The following is a 21,300-nucleotide window of genomic DNA, read 5'->3' as shown; positions in this document are numbered from 1 at the left end:
AATATAAAAAAACATGTACTGTTAATGCTCTCCTAGAATTATGAAAATGTAACTTTGAAAATGAGCATTCTTGCAGAAATCATCTTCTCATATCTGATTCTTAAAAAATCAAACTGAACACAAGTGGTGAGACTGGTTTTTGGCATTTATAAATTTAGAAAATCCTATCCAATTTAAGGAAAACTGCAAAAGCAATCAACCTGAAATCTATTAAATTTATTGCAAGTCTTTGTAATAAACTCAAAACAAATGTCATTGGGCTTGAGAAAACATACATTCACAATGACTTTTTAAATCTGTTCTATAATAGCATGTAGAAATGTGCTGAATGAAGACACCTATTCATGGAGTATTTAAAGAGTTTTACACAGTTTTGCAACTACAGATTTCAAAATACAATTTTAATGTAGCAAGTGCATTAATATGAAGCTCACAAATAATTTTAATAGAGAATGAAATTATTATGCAACACAGTAGTCCCTCTATATGAATTTCAGCCATATTTCAAGAAAAACTCTTCTCAGTTTGCTACCAGAAAACTTCTGTTACTTATGCATCATCAAAATTATTTCTAGAGAGCCGCATTTTAACTGAATGGGGCAGAAATCACTCATCTAACTCAGATGGAGACTGAAAAAGCAGAAATAAAATGTGAAGAAGTGTAGGATTTTTATTTGTTCTCAGTTCACCCTGTGCCTTTCAGAATTGTAGAAGCCTGAATAAATGAATACAATATGAACCAGGTCATTTATAATTTTACAACTACTGGCCATGACATCATGCAAGGTAGCATTTCCATTTTCATTTTATGCTGAGAACATTTTTGTAGACAATCAGAGAAATATGAACATTTAGCAAAACTCTGAATACTTTCATTCTTTTATTTTAAATCGACTTCACTAGAAATGTCAGTTGATTTACTTTCATTCTCTTTAAGGTATCCTACAAGATTCTTGATTAATTCCACCTAGAAGCCCAATGCTGTATTTTCGGTAACAGGCCTGTGTAGTAATTTGAGGGAGATGAAATTCTGCAATGCTTTTAGAATTCAGTATGCAAATAGGCATCACAGTTCATAAGTGACATACAGGTTTACAAAACGTTGTGTCCCTTACAACTGAAAACAGGAAAAGGATGAAAGTATTCTCATATCATAGATAAGAAAATGCATTTAAAATATTCAAAAATCGGACAGTCCATGAAGACCTGTTAAAGGAAGCCACTAATTCAATTAATCAGTATAGCTTATGCACATTAGGACAACTGTGTTTCACGTGGGAATTTAAATTTGGATTTCAAAGGCCTGAGCACGTAACACTGAGTCAGAGTTTGGCTGAATCAACAGGACTGACCTGAATAAATTGTTTCTTTATTTAGATCTAACTTAACAATAAAATCTGTATCATCTATATCAAAAACAAAGCCAGAACAACAAACTCAGCTGAGCACTTGGACATAATCATAGCTAATGTGCTACAGTGATAAGTCCATACGGTAGTTAAGAATGGGAAAGTGTGAAGTGGCAGAGCGGTCAAGGAGCCCATGTAAATGCATCCCTCACTGGCTGCAACACACCACAGGTTGCAGTGCCACTGCATTTGAGGCTGACTTTGAGCCCAGGCTGGTTTAGCCTGTCCATGTGTCCAATCCTCCTTCCATCAGCAGCTGTGCAAGTTAATCCTCCTCTGGCCACCCCAACATCAGAGGCTTCCCTCACTCTGAGCAGAAGGTATATATTTATTGTTGAACCAGGGTGCACATTCAATTTCCCTGGCTACATTAAGAGCTAGTTGTAGTACTCCATTGATTTCAAACTTACAAATTAGATAAACTTAATTACATGAGAGACAACTTTTAGTTTCTTTAATACCAGTAAAGTTGCTAAATAAACATATATCCTTCATTTCCTCTCTGAAAAGATGCTTACAGAGTGTTCAGTTCTCCTGCATATATGGAACAAGTGATATTTCAATTTTCTTTAACAAAATAGCGCAACTTTCTAAAAACCCAAATACGTTTCTTAATGCTATAATAAACACTGCTGGCACGTGGCCCAGTCTCTGGCCATCATATAGCATACATCTGTTTCGTCGGCCATTTTGGGCCCGTTATCTTAAGCAATAATCAAGAGGTCCATACAATTTTAATAAACTATTTCCTCAAAACGAAGATGCTTCAGTTTGCAAGGATACTCTCAACCTCATTTAAAGAATTTTTTTTCCTTATGTCTCTAATAATCCAGACCTAATTCCATCATAACTAGAAATTGATAAAGCAGTCAAAAGAAAACTATGGATGTGATGCTTTTCAAACACAGAAAAAAGCTATCCTCTATGTCTTCTTAATGTAATGCTAAATGGGAAATAATGAGGAGGAAAGGCTCATGCTCAGTTTCCCTTTACCACAAATACTTTCAAATATGAAGATGAACCTCTCCCCTACCCACTCAATAGCAATCTCATCGCGCAGCCCATCTTCTGCCTTTTGGATCCTGCAGGAGGAGATCACATATAGGTGGAGGAGGCGTTTTCAGAATTGTCTTGGCAATTTTCACAAAATAAAATGTCATTATTACACAAATATAAAATGAAACACACACAAAAACAATCACAAGATTACCATAGCAGGTGTTCATTAAGTTTTTGCAAATAAAGTTTAGACCAGGTGCTAATTCTAGTCCAGGGTAGACAGTCTTGTCCTGATCCGAAGCATCACACTAGCTATACAAGGTAGCTAGGTAGAAAGCAACTTATATAAAAGATACCATTTGCAAAAATTTACCAAAACTCCAACATCTGAGATACTGACAATTTGCTGGTCTACAATCAAATTTCAAAGAATGTAGTAATCACAGATATTTAAAAAGTAATGGTACTATAACAATACAATCAGCCAGATGAATCTAAAACCAGAATTAACACCACAAACTCATACGGGCCTAATTCAAATCAATGGCCACAGTTAACAGGGATCTTATATTCCCTCTCCCACTCTGTTGCGTACATGCCCGTGGATGGGGATGTCCCCATACAAAAGTTTAATCAGGCCTACCTCCACAGACATATGTAGAGACTAGTGGAAAAAATGCCAGATAGCATGTTTGTTTGCACCTTTTGCCAGGCAGCAAAATAAGTCACTACTTACTTGATGTAATACAGTCAAACCTCCAAACAATTCTATTTTTCAGAAGGTATTTACCTCTATTTGCAGAATAAACCCGAATTCCAAAGGCTCGACAGTCACCATGAAACGAATTCTAATCCTCCTGACAAGCCATCAAATACATTCATCTCTACTGAGAATATGCGGGCTACTCCAAAGATAAAAATAAGTGTAAATCATAAATTACAGCCATGATATCTCATGAAGTTCATTCATAAAAAGTGATTCATAAAAAATAATGAACAACTGAAATGAAAAACTCAGCTTAGCTTAATCACAAATTAACACAGACTCTGGAACTGATTCTTGACCAAGATTTTACTAGATTTCAGTAATAGTTTCTTCAGACTTAAAACACAGACACAGTCTATCATTTCACACTTATCTATGTAGAAAATACCCAAGAATTTTCTATCACTTCCCTCTGAAATTCTTCAGTCACTGTGTTAGGAACATGGACACACCACATTTCAGCATTTCAAGGATGATCTGGAAAATCAGCAATACTCCTGTGGCAGCTGTTTCTATATGATGCCTGGGATAGCTGAAAGGTTTTTTCAGTCATCTCTGGGGTGATGCCCTCATCCTGAGGCAACAAAGCATTGAAGGGGCTTATGCAGCAGGGTTGCTGAAATGGGTCCTATTTAATAAAAAAATGGGATCCATTTGATACCAGTTATCTGAAGGAGGTGGGTTCACGCTTACTTTGGTACCACTTCGTGAAGCTAGAGGCAGAGAACGCTGCTGCCAGGACTGCAAGCCTCACTTGGTGTCGCGGAGGGTTACCATCACTCCCTGGCACTGCTGAGGGACCAGCAGCACTGATCCGGCTCTGCATCTCATGGGGAGCAACTCACAGGGCATTAACTTCAGTGGAGGGCACTGGCAGGCACTTGCTTTTGTGGAAAAACAGCAGAGACCAACCACAGCTCTTCAGAAGGCCAGAAAGGAGTAGAAGCTTTAGTATTTTACAGCAGACTGTCAGGTATTTTTGTCACAAGCTAATTTATAAGCAGTATTGATATGACATATTCATAGCCCTGTGCACTGGCCCTCAGAGCAAAGATCTGGCAGATTATTCTCTAAAATGCGCAGTTAACTCCAGCCTACATTTTATGCTAACTGCTTTTCCTTATAGAATATTCATATTCAATTTAATAGGAAACTGCAACATTTCCACGCAGTTCTGTGAACACGCATCAAATTTAATAAAAGTATGTACACTTTGCATAAATCTCTACAGAATGGCTCAACATAAGCTATGGAAAAGAACACTACTATTGTGTTGCTTGAGGCATTTGAGCATCACAGAAATCGCTCAGTATCCTGTTCGCTTGACTTGCAAGGTCAGTTTCACAGTCAGCTCTGTGGGGCTGTGTAACAGGTATGCCTGGAAGAATCTTCAATCTACCATTACAAACAACAATCTGTTGAATTTCCTGTGCTAATGATCCTTTCTATTGACATACATCGAGGACATGTTTGAAAGACAAAGAACCACCTCGGGTTTTTCTTTTAAAATTGGTGAAGCCTGAGATTTAGCTTCATTGAACATAGGTTTTAGCTTTGATACGAAGTTGTGCCCTAGGCTCCTTCCACACCAGCAAATGCTTGTCATTTCAGTGCTAAATATTTCATATCTAAGCATCATATCTTCATCTACAAATGATATTAAAAGGCAAAAATTGAACACTTTATTTATTTCCTTTTTTTATACAATAAGTATGCAACAAGGAATCCAAGAATCAGTTTTAAGATGCACGAGTTGGCTTGGACATGTTATTAAAAATTGTTATATGTTTAAATTAATTATACGTATATATATAAAAGATGTACACACAGTATTATTAATAGGTCTTTAGAGAGCCTCACTTTGGTGCTTCTCTTATTGCACTAACTCTGAACCTGAATCTGAATTTTGAAAATCTCGCTTTCTGTAAAGGCAACTTCAACGCATTTTTAGTAAGAGAATAAGGAAATACAAGTGTCTACAATGTAAGGATTCCTTCTCACTGTCAAGTTTCCTTCAGTTAATGCTCATGTGGCAAAAACTGGCTACAACAGAAAAATGTCGAAATCATGTATCTTCCATAAACAGATGTCAAAGTCAGGAAATACGGCTCAAGTATGCCACTAAAGCCTGACTAAATTGTATCAGCAGTAAGCATCATTTGAGGTTATGTTCAGATCAAATTCTAATATTCAGTTTCTACATCATGTATGTCTATGTATCCACAGTCTGTCCAATCCAGCTACACAGCAGATTTAATTAAAAGGCAGATTCTGTCCTTTCATGCCCTTCTCCTTTTATATCTAACAAACTCAGTACCCCAATCCCAACTCCAAGTTGAATCAACACATGCTGTAGCAACAGAGGGCCTTTCCCTTTTAACTGAAAGGTTGTTTTTGTATTTCCTGTCCTAAATACCCGTCTAGTATACTAACAACCAACCTCATTCTAGTAGCTGGTAAACTATACACTTATATGCATACATATATATATATATATACACGCACAATACATGAATACATTCCTTACAATTTGTTCACTGAATCAGTCTGGAGCCAAAAATAAAATTGAGAATTTTATCACAAATCAGAAAATGAAGATTTAAAATGTTAATTAACAACAGTGTTCCTGAAAATAAGACGGATAAAAATATGAATTTCTGGGGATAAATTTGACAGAGATTAAAGCATAATAAAAGACAGATTAAGTCCTGCATATTGATAATATAAATGGCTGAGGTCAACATAATGCACGTTTGAACAGTCAAGCAAATAAGCTAGGATGGAAAATATTTTATGATTCCATATCCTGGAAAACTGACATTTGCAGTCTGCTGAATGAACACTAATAATACAACATGGCATGATCAAAACCTTCAGGTTTAATTGTTAGTTCCTGTAACTTTATTATTCTGACTTACTGTGACATCTAAAGGTGGATTCTGCCCTTGCCTGACAGACCTCTCATCTTGAACTTTAAGAAGTCCCTTGGTCTCTTTCACATCTCACTCTAATAGTTCTCCTCATACCAAAATCCCTACTGTCTTACTTTTAGCAATCCCTCAACAAAGAGTGCAATCGAAAGCTGTATTTCCTAGCCTGGCTGTTGTCAGTTAAGACAAAGGAGTTTTGTTCATTTTGCAGATAACCAGAATTTCCAGAATAAGGTTATAAAATATCTACTCCTTGGATTTTCTTACTCCTACTAAGGCACTGCACTTTTTAAAATGTGTGCAGGCTAACAGATGTCACCCTCCTCCCTTTTTATTACCACCCACACTCATTGAAAGTCGGCTGCAGGCAGCAGTTCTGCAAAGCACACCCATACGCTCTGAAGCCACACCTGTGTGAGTGCACAAGTTTTGGTAACACCTAGAGGTCTTGTTCAAGATTGGAACCCCACTGAACTGGGCACTGTCCAAACACACTGGAAGTCATGATTTTTCTTCACAGTTATTGTTAAGTCTTTTCATAAAAATACACCTTTATTGGTAAGTTTTCAGCTGGATTCCTCAAAAGCAAGAAAAAAGTAAAAATCATGTAGATCCAAAACCAGGACACTATTTAATCTTGAACATTTTAATTATTGTATGCAGGTCATCAGATGAAAATTAAGTACATCTCGATAATCTTCACAAGCTTGCTTCCAAAGAAATTAGAGTACTACAGAATAAGGTAATCTATGAACTAACAAACCCTAGAAACCAGCATTGTAGAGCATTTCACATACAAATATTCATAAAGTTGGAAATAAAATTTCAGTGTTTCTGAGCTAGAAAATAAAAGGAGGGATCTGTCAGAGCTGCAACAGCTAGCTGATCCCCAAATCTAAGTTTTGAAGAGACATAAATTGAAATTTCAAGATATCAATGATGAGAATAGTGTGCATACACTTTTACTGTATTGCTATACTTTTTTTGTTGTGATCTGCTTCATATTATAACACCTTTCCTGCAGGACAGATTGTTGTTGGCAATAAGAAAACACAGAATCTGAATTTTTATTCTGGCATTAAAGCAGAAATATCTGCTAAGTGTCTTTTAAAATCCATGGTTAGAAATATTATTTATAAAAACCCCTTCTGTTTGAATATTTTAATTGAGTTTTTGAAGGTTCTTCCAATTAAAAAACTGCAGAACAAAACATTATTAATGACGTGTAAATTTGGAAATAAAATTCCATTTTTCCAGCAGGTCTCAACAGAGGGACTGGTAATGATCATCAGTACTCAGAGAGGTAAAACAAGGAAAGTTTTTCTAAATGTGATTTCTGTGACAGAAGATGGAGGGTTTGGATCTCTCTTTTTACACACATTCCCTTGTAATTGAGTCTCTCTACAACGAGAAAATGCTAAGACTTAGGAAACTTAAATAATTTAAAAAAATTTTAAAACCCCAAACCTTTTCCATTACATTTGTAAAAACTATTTAAACATCCTATTTATGACATACTCCTACTCACACATTTTAAAGCCTTTAAAGTTCTGTAGAAGTGAGAACTTTGTCTGTGACAGCTACAGTGACAGAAAGAAGCAGAAAGAACTTGTCCTACTGTTTGACTCCGTGCACATTGGCCAATAACTTAAGCCAAAAACTGAAAAATACACTTCCTGGAAAAGATAAAAGTTCAAAATTCAAAATAAAAATTTGCTTTCTCTGTAGGAGTAGCATTTGAAGGGTTGCTGTCAAAGTTTTTATTTTTCTCCTGCCAAATGCTAGATTTCAAATTCTGCCCCAAAATAGTTCTGAGCAACATCCTCCAGATTGTTTGACAGAATCAAAGCCTTGCTTCAGCTTCTTGCTGATTCCTAAAGCCTCCTTCACAGAACAAACTTTCAGATTTTCAGTTATCCTGAGGTAGCTAGGTTATTCTAGTCAATCAAACTGAAACAAAAAATACTTTAAAAAACACATTTTTCTCCTAAAATAAGCTACACACTAAGAAAAATTACATATTTGTTACTATCAAAGCTATCATGAACAAATCATTTGATGCTAATATCTGTAGCTGACGTGTGACTATCAAAAAGATTTTCTATTCACTTGAATAAGACAACTGCTATGAAGATCCAAATTAATACTCAATTCCTCCTTGAGAATAAAAATACTGTCAATTTCTTTTTTCCCTTAGCTTTCCTTTTCCTATTTTGGATTTTACCATCAAAATTGAGGATAAGAAATAATTTAATTCTCCTCAGCTCAATACTGGGTTTGGGTATGTTTTTTCTTTTTTTCTTTTTTTTTTTTTTTAACTTTCATTTTTCCCCTAGTATATTAATCATAGAATGGTTTGGGTTGGAAGGGACCTTAAAGATCATCTAGTTCAAATCCCCCTGCCATGGGCAGGGACACCCTCCACTAGACCACGTTGCCCAAAGCCTCATCCAACCTGGTCTTAAGGACTTCCAGGGATGGGGCATCCACAACCTCTCTGGGCAACCTGTTCCAGGTCCTCACCACTGTAGCAGTAAAGAATTTCTTTCTAACATCTAACCTAAATCTACCCTCCTTCAGCTTAAACCCATTACCCCTTGTCCTGTCACTACACTCCCTGATAAACAGTCCCTCACCATCTTTCCTGTAGGCTCCTTCAGGTACTGGTAAGCACAATTAGCCAGAGCCGCCTTTTCTCCAGGCTGAACAATCCCAACTCTCTCAGCCTGTCCTCACAGGAGAGGTGCTCCAGCCCTCTGATCAGCTTCGTGGCCCTCCTCTGGACTCGCTCCAACAGCTCCATGTCTCTCCTGGACTGGGGCCCCCAGAGCTGGACGCAGTACTCCAGGTGGGGTCTCACAAGAGTGGAGTAGAGGGGCAGGATCACCTCCCTCGACCCGCTGGTCACACCTCTTTTGATGCAGCCCAGGACACAGTTGGCTTTCTGGGCTGCAAGCGCACACTGCCGGCTCATGTTGAGCTTCTCATCAATCAATATCCCCAAGTCCTTCTCCTCAGGGCTGATCTTAATCCATTCCTTGCCCAGCCTATAGCTGTGGGTTTGGTTCCTCTTCCTTTTCTGTGTCTATAAACTTTCTTTTTGATTCTTTAACTCATTTCCACAGAGCTATGAATATTTTTTAAGGAGGTTCCATTCAGACTCCACATTTGGCTAGCCTGTGGGAAAGAAAAGTGTAACCAGACAAGATTACTGAAAAAATGCGGCCCATTCTTAAAAATAAACCATGGTTTCAATAAAAACTGCTGGCATTAATATTAAAACACCCTTAATTAGAACAGAAATAGGAATGGAAATGTTTTGTTTCCTGTTGGGAATAGGAGGACACTTTGCTGATAATAGACAATGTTTAAAAAACAGCTTATGCCTTAGACAGTACGCAATGCATACTTTGCAAGAACTGTGAAACAATATACCTGTATATCCCCTATGCATCTACAAGGGCACTTAGGAAGTATTTCACATAGAGAAATTTTTTTTCTCTCATTTGGCCTATGGGAGAAATAATTTAACTTTTTAATGTTATTTTGTACTTGGGGCTAACATTGGCTGGGGAGGGGGAGAGGAGCCTTGACCATATAAATGAATGTAAACTTCAAAAGGGCTAAGAGTCATAAATTATTTTATTATATAGTATTTTCTGGTTAACCCATTTCTTTCCATTATCTTACTGCAAGAACCAATTTTTTGGTTAACATTAAGTGTTAACATTAATTACTTAGGATTTTTCTTTCTCAAAACCAAGTTATATTCCCTTAAGGTTTCAAGAGCATACACCAGAAACTGTGGTGGACTGCTAGTATCCTGCGCTCTTCTGCAATGCAGCCGAGGGAGGAAACCTGGGCCCAGCACAGTCAGGACATCTCCTGATAGTTCACCCATCCTTCTGTTCACTGTCCTGGGACTTGCCCTTGCCAGAGCAAGAAGGTGTAGTGTGTATAGGACAATTTCAGAGATAATATGTTGCTCCAAGTCTCAGTAGTCAGAAATTCCATTCACACCAAGAAAAAAAGGGGAAAAAAACGCCCTGACAGTGCTTGTCAGGCCAAGAGATGGCAACTATATCTTCAGGTACTGAATTTAGCTACCACCACCACCGGGTCCCTCTCTCCTCAGGGGAACCCTGTACACTTGCCATATACATGGATAATGTATCTCTGTATTATTTTCCCAAAGACAGCTTGATATAATCAGCATTACTTAACTCACTGTTCTTCCACGTACATTTTTGATAAGCTGGATAAAGTCCAGCTCTGAAATTTTGAACAAGGTCAGAAATAGGTAAGAAAAGCGGGGGTTTAGTTTCAGAAGCAGGAGTCAGAGAAGAGGAGCTTCTTTTCTTCTGTTAAAAGTGAAGATGTTGATTTGCATTTATCTGGAACTCTCTCAAATGCAGGTCAGAATTATAAAAGTTAAAGTTTATTAACTGTTTGCCTGAGGGATCACTAAACACACATCAGCTAATCTTCTAAACTAGTACTGTATCAAGAAAAAACTTAAAATAAAAAAAGCAAATTTGAATTAATTGTTCAAGAGTTTCCTTTTTTCCTTTTTAGCTTTTTATTTATAGAAAGTTCAGTAGAAAATATTGCCATTGCTGTGGCCATGCCCAATTCTAAAACAACCAGAGCTAATTTTCTAATAAGATAATGTATTTTCCAGAACTGGAAGAAGGTAAGAGTATGCATAGCTAATGAGATTCAATGTGGGTTAATATGCAATATATTTCTATGTACCCACTCTAGTACTAGTATTGTCCCTATCATCTGATTCTGATTGTGCTAATTTCTTGCTGCTTTGCTTTTATAAGATTTCATTAGCAGATGCACTATCTTCCATCTTCTTTAAGGTTTTAACAAATGCTGTCAATTAGAAGTCACATCTTTTCCAACGAGATCTTTTCCAAATGGCAAAATCATCAAAGAATATTATGCATGAATAAAAGGTTCAAGCACAATTCAAACACAAAATGTGCAGTCCAACTCCTAATTGAACTTAAAGAAACTGTTTCAATGATAATGTTCTGAAATTCAACCCCCACTTAAAAAAACCAAACCCAAACTCAACAACCCCCACCCCAAAAAAAAACCCAGAAACATTTGGAAAGTATAATATAATTCAATAAATGCAACTATGCAGCTTATGCAACTCTGTCAGTATAGAGTCTGCCAAGTGCATATGGACTGATCTGCAGAGCAAGAGCTCAGGAGGCCAGCTACAATTTTCAGGGGAAAAAAAGAAATTCCAGGCAAGTAAATAAACTACAACTTAAAAAAAACTTTTGGTATACATTTCCTGACGCATTATTTGGAGACATTCAGGATGAAAGGGCTCTTAAAGCCTGAGGCTACACACCCTGCTCAAGCAGTCTGGACCTAGCAGCTGCCTCTTCCCCTTTCCACCCAGTGTCCAGAGTTCCAGCTCTCATCTATAAAATTCACTCATTTTGAGAAAATGAACATGCAAATTCTTTACTGTACCTTCCACATAGTCAACATGAAGTACTAAGCTACCACAACCCAAACCAAAATGAAGCTACAAGTGTAATTGAATAAGAGCTTTGTGTTATAAGAGATATGGTCAAAAGCTTTTTATATATACTATTTTTTAATGACAGTAAAACAATAAAAGTAGACAGCTTCACACAGAGAAGCTTCCTATATGTTGACATCCATAATATGAAGTTAGATTTTTCCAAGTCAGAGTTCATTTCTAATTAACAGTACATCAATACTGATAGAGAGGATGTGTACGTTTACTAGTTTTTTGCTCCATCCCAGCCTTTTAAATAGAACTGTTCAATAAATTCAACCAGTTTTACCTCTGCAAAACCAAGCACCTATTTTTAAGTTAATAACTTAATTCTGATTATAATAAAGACAGAAAGAACACCTGTTTGCTGAGGACATTTCCTGTGGAAGGAAGCAATATGCAGCTAATATCAATCTTCTCGGGGTCACTGATGTGCTATTCAATACAGTTTCCTCAGCGTCACAGTGATTCAGGTCACAAACTTGTTATCACAATTTAAATAACTGTTTGACCAAACTAGTGGGCTGCCTTTGAAAAATAGTAAATTTTAAAATTAATTTCACACAATGACCTGAAGAAAGGGTTTCAGATTTCACCACATGTCAACACCAGCAGAAGTGACAGTGGAAACTGGAAGGAAATTGGCTGTAACAAAAATAAACTGACAGGAGACAGAATGGGAAAATATTTTGTTATCTGGTTAGTTATTAACTTGAAAAAAAAATTGAAATATAAATTGTAATAATTATTTTAAAAGCAAAGGAATCACCTTATTTTTTCCTAAGAAGTCTATTTAAATTGAAGTTTCAGAACTTTTTCAAATCATGAACCAACACTTAACAGACTTCTTCAGTTGCTCTGAATCACATTACTGTACTTGTTCCTATTTTTCTTCAAAAGACCAGAACCAAGGAGTAACAGAGATCTAATTGCTTTATAAATTGCTTTTTATTTAACATACCAGACATACCAATATATGACATGTAAAAGAAGTATTGTGAAGGCATTTCCATTTTTTCTAATACTCCTAATTTAATTTGGATCTGGCCAAAAGGAGATCAAGGTATTTTATCCAATTTATTGGATTTTGGATCTGCCTCTCAATATTTTGTCCTTAAATCGGTTTTGTTCATATGTGCTCATTTATACCACCTGTATGGAAATGAGGAACAGTGAAACCCTAAATGTCTGTGCAGCCTGTCATAGTCAACCAATAGCCCAAGCACTAAACATTGCATCCTTAAAAAGAACACCAAAATAACAATGGTAGCACTAGCTGTTTATTTTATACCTTGAATCAATACAGACACAAGATATTTTCTAATAGCATTTATAGTCATCCAACTGTTAGAAAACTTTTTATTTCCTTGAGAGAAGTTAATTTCTCAAAACTAATTCTAAATAATGAAATATGTCATTTTGAAACATTAATACAAAGCAGAAATGTTCCTATAGCTAACCATCAACAAATAAAGCCATGCTGTAGTATGCAATGAGAGGCTATGAAATGCAAATTGTTGGTGAATCTATGCTGCATACAGCTCATTTGCAAAGAACAATGAAATAAGTGATTTGCCAAAATGCATATTTTTCTATAATCTCTGTGCAAATAACCTTTATTACGCCGCATATTTGATTTAAAGATTTTGTCATTGTTTTCATAGATCAAGTATAAACTAGTTTTTGGTTGGTTGGTTTTGTTTTTGTAAGACTGACTGCACAGAACAAGGTCCAGTATTAGAAAGTGATTGATATTAGTATTAACATTAGTATTAGAAACAGATTGCTGATTGATAGAGAATTATCCCAAATAATGAAGTCTATATTCAGTTTTCCAGCATACAGCACAGTGAACACGTCTATTTAACATGGACTGCTGGCAACAACATAAGCTCTGGCTTCATAGATCTGTTATCAGTGACTTCAGTTGCACAACCTTATTCTTATTCGAAGCTTATCGCTCAATCATAACAGAAGTTTCATTTACCCCAACAGATATTTTCTGTGAATACAACAGAATTGGGATAAGTCTGCAATACCAAATATTAGCAATAGCATATTACCTTTCAAGCTTCAGTATTTTCTTATTGGTAACATTAGACATATTCCAGGAACTGTGAACCAAAACCACACACTTCTTGTAAAGCTACACTTGGCAAGCCCTGTTTGTTTTAGAAGTAACACAATGCCCTAAGATGAAAAGGAAATCCAAATTACTAAATACCATAAAAATTAAGCCAAAATTTAAATATCAAGCAGAATGCCCCAATGACATAAAAGTTCACAGTACATAGTACAAGTCTCATTTTGGTTTTGCTACAAGACATTTGAATATTCACTCCTATGTAAAATCACTTTTCAATCTAGGATATTTGAATATTACAGTAAAATGACAGGTAAAGAGAAGAGTGATAAAAGTTTAATATGTGACAGTTCTGTCTTGCCATAAATGAAGTGCAATAGCACCGGTAATAACACTCTTTCTAATCAGTAATTCCACTGAAAAGTAATAAGAAATGATGCTTCTGAAATTCTTCAACTACCACACCTGGAAAAACAAATTATACAGAAAAAAAAAATATTATTCCATTTCAGCTCATAAGAATACTTTTTTTAGTCTTTCAGGGACAATATTTACAAGTTTGCCTTTTTTTTTCATGAGAGTTAAAAAAACCCAAACAAATCCACAACAGAAAATAGAGAGGGATGAAGGCAAATGGGTACACTAAGGACATACATTTAGAAAAACTGAAGTTAGATTTAAAAGGCCTCAAAATGAAAACATTAAGCTCTTCACTTAGTTGTAAAACTCAATCCAACAGTCAGATGAATGAATCATTCTCCTCCTCCAGCCAGCTCATTTAACTCTGATGCTTGCATATTCTTTTCATCAGGAGAGTATTACAGTAATTTTGCCTATAGCTGCCATAAAATCTCAGGTGTGCTTTCTGTGTGCTAATGCAGTCTTCAACAAAATGTAATAATCATCTGAAGTATTTTATTAATATTTTTTCAGATATTCACCAAATGTCAAACTAAGTAACAGGAAGTTTTTCTTTAAATTCAGTGGAGGTTGACATGTATTAAAGAAATTAAACCCCACTCCATTTAGTTCCAGGTTGAAAAATAAAAATGCTTGAAGAATGCAAACCAGATAGCTGCAAAACTGAGTTGTTGTACCTTGTAGCAAACCTGCTAGTGAGGAGAAAAAGGATAGATAAATCTTCTTTCTGCAAAAAATACAGACAGGTCAACCAATGAGGCTGGAAAGAGTAAATGGCAAAAACAGTCATACTTCAAATGTTTTGTATATAGAGAAAATTTGAAACCTTTTACAGTGAAACATAACTCTCCAGAGGGAAAATACCTTAATTATAAGAAATTAGATGATCTGACTAAAGCAATATATTAGACAAAATGAGAAGAGGAACAGAGCCCAGACTTTAACCTCGTAATGTTGCAACCCATGTAAAGTGCCAAACTGGTTCTCAGAATGTATCAGGCTAGATGGAAAGATTCAATTAATCTTTAGTAACAACAAGTACTTGAGAAAGAATAGCTTTAAAAAATGCTGCAGTAATTTATCAAAAATAGTGTGAGAAATTAAAAATCTTCAGAAAATAGAACTATTTCAGAAGTAATACTGGAGTCCACATAAGCATGACAACTATTAGAGGACAATTCAATACACTTATCAAAAATGTGAATCAACAAAGCTCCCAGTCAAGAAATGTAAGCCAAAGAAGAGCTTTTGACTTTCAGCAGAATTGCATGAAATTTCCAACTAAAACTATTTCAGGAGTTAAAAATAAGATAACTTATGGCAAATCAATTTATGACCTCATCAGGATTTTGACAAATTGTATCAAAACAACAAAATAACTTCTGTTTCAATGTTTCCAACAAACTAGTGAGAAAATTTTTTTCCTGAAATTTCCCAATTTTAAGCAGAACATTCTTAACATTCAAAACTATTTATTCTGGATTCAAATAGATACTTCATTTGTTCTAAAACATTTTCTACACCTCTGTTTCCTCTTTCTGCCCCATGGTTTAATAGATGCTATGAAAATTAAAAAAAAAAAAAAAAAGCAGCAGCAGGAGTAGTATACTTCTCACTATTTCTTTGTTGTTCAAGATACAAGCTTATCTTAAAAATGAAGCCACAAGACTGGATGTTTGCCATGATCTAACAGTAATTGCGGTTTCCCCTCTGCTCTGATAGTTGAAAAAGCCAGCACAGAATCTCCAAGCACCACAAATTTTAAATAGGTACAAATACAAATGTTATCATATATTTTTCAGGAGACTCTTCAGCAGAAATAGTTCCTTAATTTTACATTAAGCATAACCTCTCTTAAATTTAGAACCGTATTAGGTGACAAACTGCAGCTATTCAGCAGCAACTCAACCTAGCTTAGAGGCTCGCTCTCACAACTCCATGAAGTGAATTACACACTGTCTAAGGAAAATTCTGAGCAGGCATCTCCCTTGACAGTGTTTACCTACCTGAACAATGTGGTGCTTGTTTTAGTACTGACCATCATGCCTGCCATCTCACACCTCACAGCTGCCAACTAAGCTACTCTACAATAATCATACAAAATAACTAACCAACCAAATATAGTGGGAAGAAAAAAATAAATCTAGCTCTATCTTAATCCAGCAATGAAAATTAAGTAAAAATCTGTCTTCCACTCGACCAAGTTGCATTTCTATAAAACACATGTACAAAGTAAGCTTTAAAAAATTCCTTCCCTGAAATATATTATATGATTTTTTTTTTCCATTCAATAAAGGCCTCAATATAAAGCACTTTGCTGCTAAAACTTGAAGCTATTGGCAACTAGAAAAAACGCAACTGTTTAAAAAAACTTTTTAAAAACTTTAAAAAATGCTTATAATACAGCTTTCACCAAATTCTATTAAAACAAATTCAAAACATTTCAATGGAACATGCAAGTTTTTAACACATTTCTCATTAAAGCGATTTCAAGTATATCTTCGTATATCTTCTGCTTAAACAATACCTGAGCAATATAATACTATGTTGTGCACTGCATTAAGTATCAAAATATTACAGCAATCCAAATTTGCTGAGAGAATAGGAGAGGAAATCATAAGAAACTTTTGCTTTTTGCTCACATCCACAAAGTTTTAAGCAGTTCTGATTTCCTACATTTTCCTACAGTTCTCAATAAACCACATATTATTAGCAATATATTTAATTTTTATACTTGAATATTTACATTTTTCCTGATGATTAGTCATAGAATTTTTGTTTAATTACATTATCTTGCACAGAATAATAAACTAGATCATGTATGATAGAAGACTGTGTAGGGTAATAAACTAGAACATGTATGATAGAAGACTGTGTTAAGAATCCGTAGAATCATTGTTAACAACTTATTTGAACATTTAGAAAGTTTTCTTAAAAAATCATGATTTTCCCATTGTGTATCGCTCAGACTGATGAGCTTCTTCAGAGCTCCTTTAAAATCCTCGGGAACGGTCCTGTTTAATGAGCATCTGGGCAACCAACTTTGAGGCTGATCTTTATTAAATTTCTTGTTTGGTTGTTCTGACATCAGCTATTTGGGAAGAACACGACCCTGATTAAGCCACTGGAAGAAAAACTGCCAACATTTTTGTGATTCCGTTCCCATAAGTAGCAGTTTGTCAGAGTTGATTAAAGGGACAACTCAGAAGAAGGGGTGGAATGGAATGAGGCAGCCTAAAAAACAGATCACTCACTCTGTCTCTCACATATGCACAGCGCTATGAATAGTCTTATAGCTACATTTTGAAAGAAACAGCCAGCCAGATGATATTTTTCTGATGAGTCAGAGCTAAGATTTAAAACAAAAAACCCTACACCAACCCAAAACACCTAAATAGCTACAGTGTGAACTGTAGGGATTTTTTTTTTTAAATCAAAAATTATTTTGGGCAAAAATATAATTTCATTGTAATTATCACTTTTGTGTAAACAAACATTTTACAGATAGTAAGATAATATTTGCGACTAACAGGGATAATCACCACAAGGGAGGCAGCAAAAAGAAAAATACTGAACACTTGAAATGACTATTATGTATGAAGCACAACTAAAAAACCAACCAACCAACCAACCAAACGAAACAAAAAGAAGCAGCCCTGCAACAACCTACTAGACAGATTTAACCAAAATTCCCGTTCCTCTTGGAACAAGCACGTGAATAAAGAACCAGTGATTAGAATTTAGGTTTAAACGTTACCAAATCTCAGTCAGTGTTACACAATACCTGAAGTACCAGAGATTCAGAAGAGTGCTGTGAAAAATCTGCAATCACTTCCTGATGCCATTATGTTTATGGAAGGAATATTAATAGAGTGGACAAAATGCAGAAGCAGACTTAGTTGAAAGTTTATTCTCCTAGTGGGGGGGGGGGGGGGGGGGGGGGGGGAGTCTTCCTAGAGATAGTAACTCAAAAAAGCACTTAAATGCATATATAAAAAGACAGTTGTCAGAAAGAAACACATACTTTGCAGGATATAACAGATGGAAGACAAAACAGCCTCTGATTCCACAAAGGACTTTGATGACTTCATCAATGAGAAGAATCATACGTAGGATAAAAAATCACAAGTAGAATAGATCTTAACAAATAATATGAAATGAACTGAAAGAAGACTGTTGAGAGTACACAGGATTTATGAAAAGAGGGAAGAAAAAATAGGTTAAGAATATAGTCAGTGTACAGAATGAGAAATGTGCTAAATAGTTGTAGAAAATCTTCCCCTTTTATGAAACATGAAAAAAAGGAAGGGAGAAATCATAGATGGAACAGATCTTTCTTTTATTCTTGCTTCCAAGCTCAGAATTGAAGGTGTATATATGGACGCAATCAGAGAAGACTGACACCTTTCTAGAATATGAACTGAACAAAATGTATGCTGATGTAGACCACCAGAAACAGTATCATAATATAAAATGGCAAATTTTGGAACTCAAAAGAAAGAAAATATACCAACACACAAGATGAAGAAAGACAAGAGGAGAAATCAGAAGACACTGAATGCTGACAAGGTTTTAACAAAGACTGACAGAAATATGAAAGAAAAACAAAATTACAAAAAAAAAAAATAGTGAGAGATCAGAATGAACACAGAATAATAGGGACAGTAATGCCTAATATAAATATGAAAGTGACTGGAGAAAGGACACCTGAAAATGACTTTGAACAGTTCTTCCCAGACATCAATCTCTGATAAAAACAATATAGTGTGACAAATACAATACCAAATGCATTTGCGATTGCAAGTAAAGAATCACCTTAAAATAAAAAAAGTCTATTCTTTTCTCCAAATGAAAAAAAAAAGAGATGTTTTTACATAGGAGAAAGTAATGATGGATAAAAACAATCCCTCATTGTAAAACAATGATGTAAACAATAAGGATAATTTAGATATGATAGGATGCACGACTTGATGAACAACACTGACAGAGAAAGCAGGGAGGAGTATAAAAGCAACCCATAGAACTAGAACGTAAAGGAGGATATGTTAAAACAGAGAAGAACAGTTCTTTTACTGCAACTGAACACAGACAAGAGGAAAGGGTTAGAAAATGTTCTTAGGTAAGAGAAACACACTTGGCTTACATGACAGAATGGATGAAGAGCACATATGCTATAGAAACAAAAGTGATGGCTTCTCTCTTAGGCAGAAATGTTAATAAATGAGCACATTGAAATAAACATAATGTGCAAAAAAGAATATAAGCATGGCTTCAAAAGATAAAGTATCAACTGAATCAGATCCCCTACCATTTCAAATAAATAGCAGGCACCTATAATCTCAGAATTATGAAAGTGCAAAACCACCACAATTCTATTTCTAAGAATACGATTATTTTTAAATATCATTTGTAAGAACAAAACATGATAGAAATTACTTAGATAAACTAAAAATTTTGCTCCTTTTTTTTTTTTTTTTGTGGCACGTTACATCCCATGGTGATGAAATTAAAGCCATAAGACATGCTTCTACAGATGATATGGGAAACAGCATTGCCAAGAAACTCTACACTGAAAACGAACTGCAGTATAATTGCCATAATGATTTCATACACAATTGCATTTTTCTCCAAGGGGATGCACAAATATCTTGTTGTTTTCAAAACACAGTGTTGCCTCTGGGAATAGAGCCATATTTCTGTTTGTGATATCATGGAGAACAAGCTCCTTGTGTTAGTGATTAATGTACTGTGAGACTAAAGTGGTTCATGCATTCCTTTCTAAAGCAACAGTTGGAAGCACTGGTCAAGAAAGTCACCATAACCTGATGTTAAAAACTCCCTACAGTTTCAGTTCAAAGAAATAGAAAAAAAACCCCACTATTGTTTTTATAATTTTAGTTTGTTCTTTCTCTTTATTTTCTTATCTAGTGCCAGCTCCTTTTGACAGTGTACACACAAAAGAATCCCAGTGTGGCTAATAAAATCAAAACATTAAAATCCTTTGTAAATCAAAAGCTATTGCATAAGACAACTAAGGAAGTTAAGTGTGCTTGCTCAAATAACCTAAAGGGCTGGAAAATAAGGTTCATTTAAACTAACGTTACACTGACCTTTACATACATTCGCCCAATGCTTGCACTGATTCAGTCACCTTTAAGAACACCGAGTTCTGTGTTTATTGCTCATTTATATAAAACCTCACTATGAGGTAAATCAATAATACAAATGCTACATTGTCTTACAATTGCCAAAGTCTCAAGTTTCACGGTAGATTTATCTTGTTGTGTAACCTTGAGTTTTACAACGTCCTCTCTAGCAACACTACAACACAAAAAGCATGAAATCTTCATGACCACCAACCAATACAATGATTTTGGATTGTTAGAACTAAGAATCTTCAATACCATGTATGTGCTCTGCGAGCTGCAGAATTTGCCTGAAATACTGTCTTGAGGTGACAGTGCTCTCTGATAACCACTCCTCTCTTCAAAACAAAGGTTCACAGGTGTGGCAAAAGGTAGAAGCCGTTTATTAAATGTTACCTGCATCTTTGATATTAACGAAGTTACCATAGAAAACCTTCTGTATAAACACTCTATTTTGCAGTGAAATGGACAAAGGAAGACAGACACCCTGCCAGCAGTCAGTGGTAGTAATTTTGAAAGCATGTTTGTTTTGCAGTGTTCAAGTGCTTCTGTTCTTCAAAAGGAAAACTGGAATTCATCAGGATCTTCTTGGCAGGCAAAAGACTAAACTGCTGAATGAACAAAGCAATGCTCTGTAAAACTGAACTACAACAAAGTGAACCAATACCTCATTACAAAACCAGAATACTTGCAAGGGAGTTGCTACTTCAAATTCTGATGCAAATCCAAACACAGCAATGAAGATTTGCATATCTGGAATGTGTCAGTAATTTGCATTGCACTGTGTACACTGTGAATAACAAGCTGCTTTTACAGCAGTAATACTGAAAACTGGCTTAATATTAAACAAAACCTGTTAGTTATTTAATCGTCAATAAATAGTAAATTATACCATTGTAACATATCTCAGAAATGTTTAAAAATTGTCAAAATAAAATTAAATATGCTTACCTTAACTGAAACTATTACTATTACTATCCACAAATATTCACATAC

The 21,300-nt window shown here is 35.4% G+C and overlaps 1 protein-coding gene across 1 annotated transcript in view; it reads right to left on the bottom strand.

The window, feature by feature from the left end:
- Positions 1-21,300, bottom strand: part of CHSY3 (chondroitin sulfate synthase 3) — a 172,707-nt gene that overhangs the window by 92,175 nt on the left and 59,232 nt on the right. The window lies entirely within an intron of this gene.

This window comes from Balearica regulorum, chromosome Z (genome assembly GCF_011004875.1).
Source record: "Balearica regulorum gibbericeps isolate bBalReg1 chromosome Z, bBalReg1.pri, whole genome shotgun sequence".
Classification (NCBI taxonomy): domain Eukaryota; kingdom Metazoa; phylum Chordata; class Aves; order Gruiformes; family Gruidae; genus Balearica; species Balearica regulorum.
Note: the sequence above shows the minus strand (reverse complement) of the source record. Positions and strands in the feature narration are given on the sequence as shown.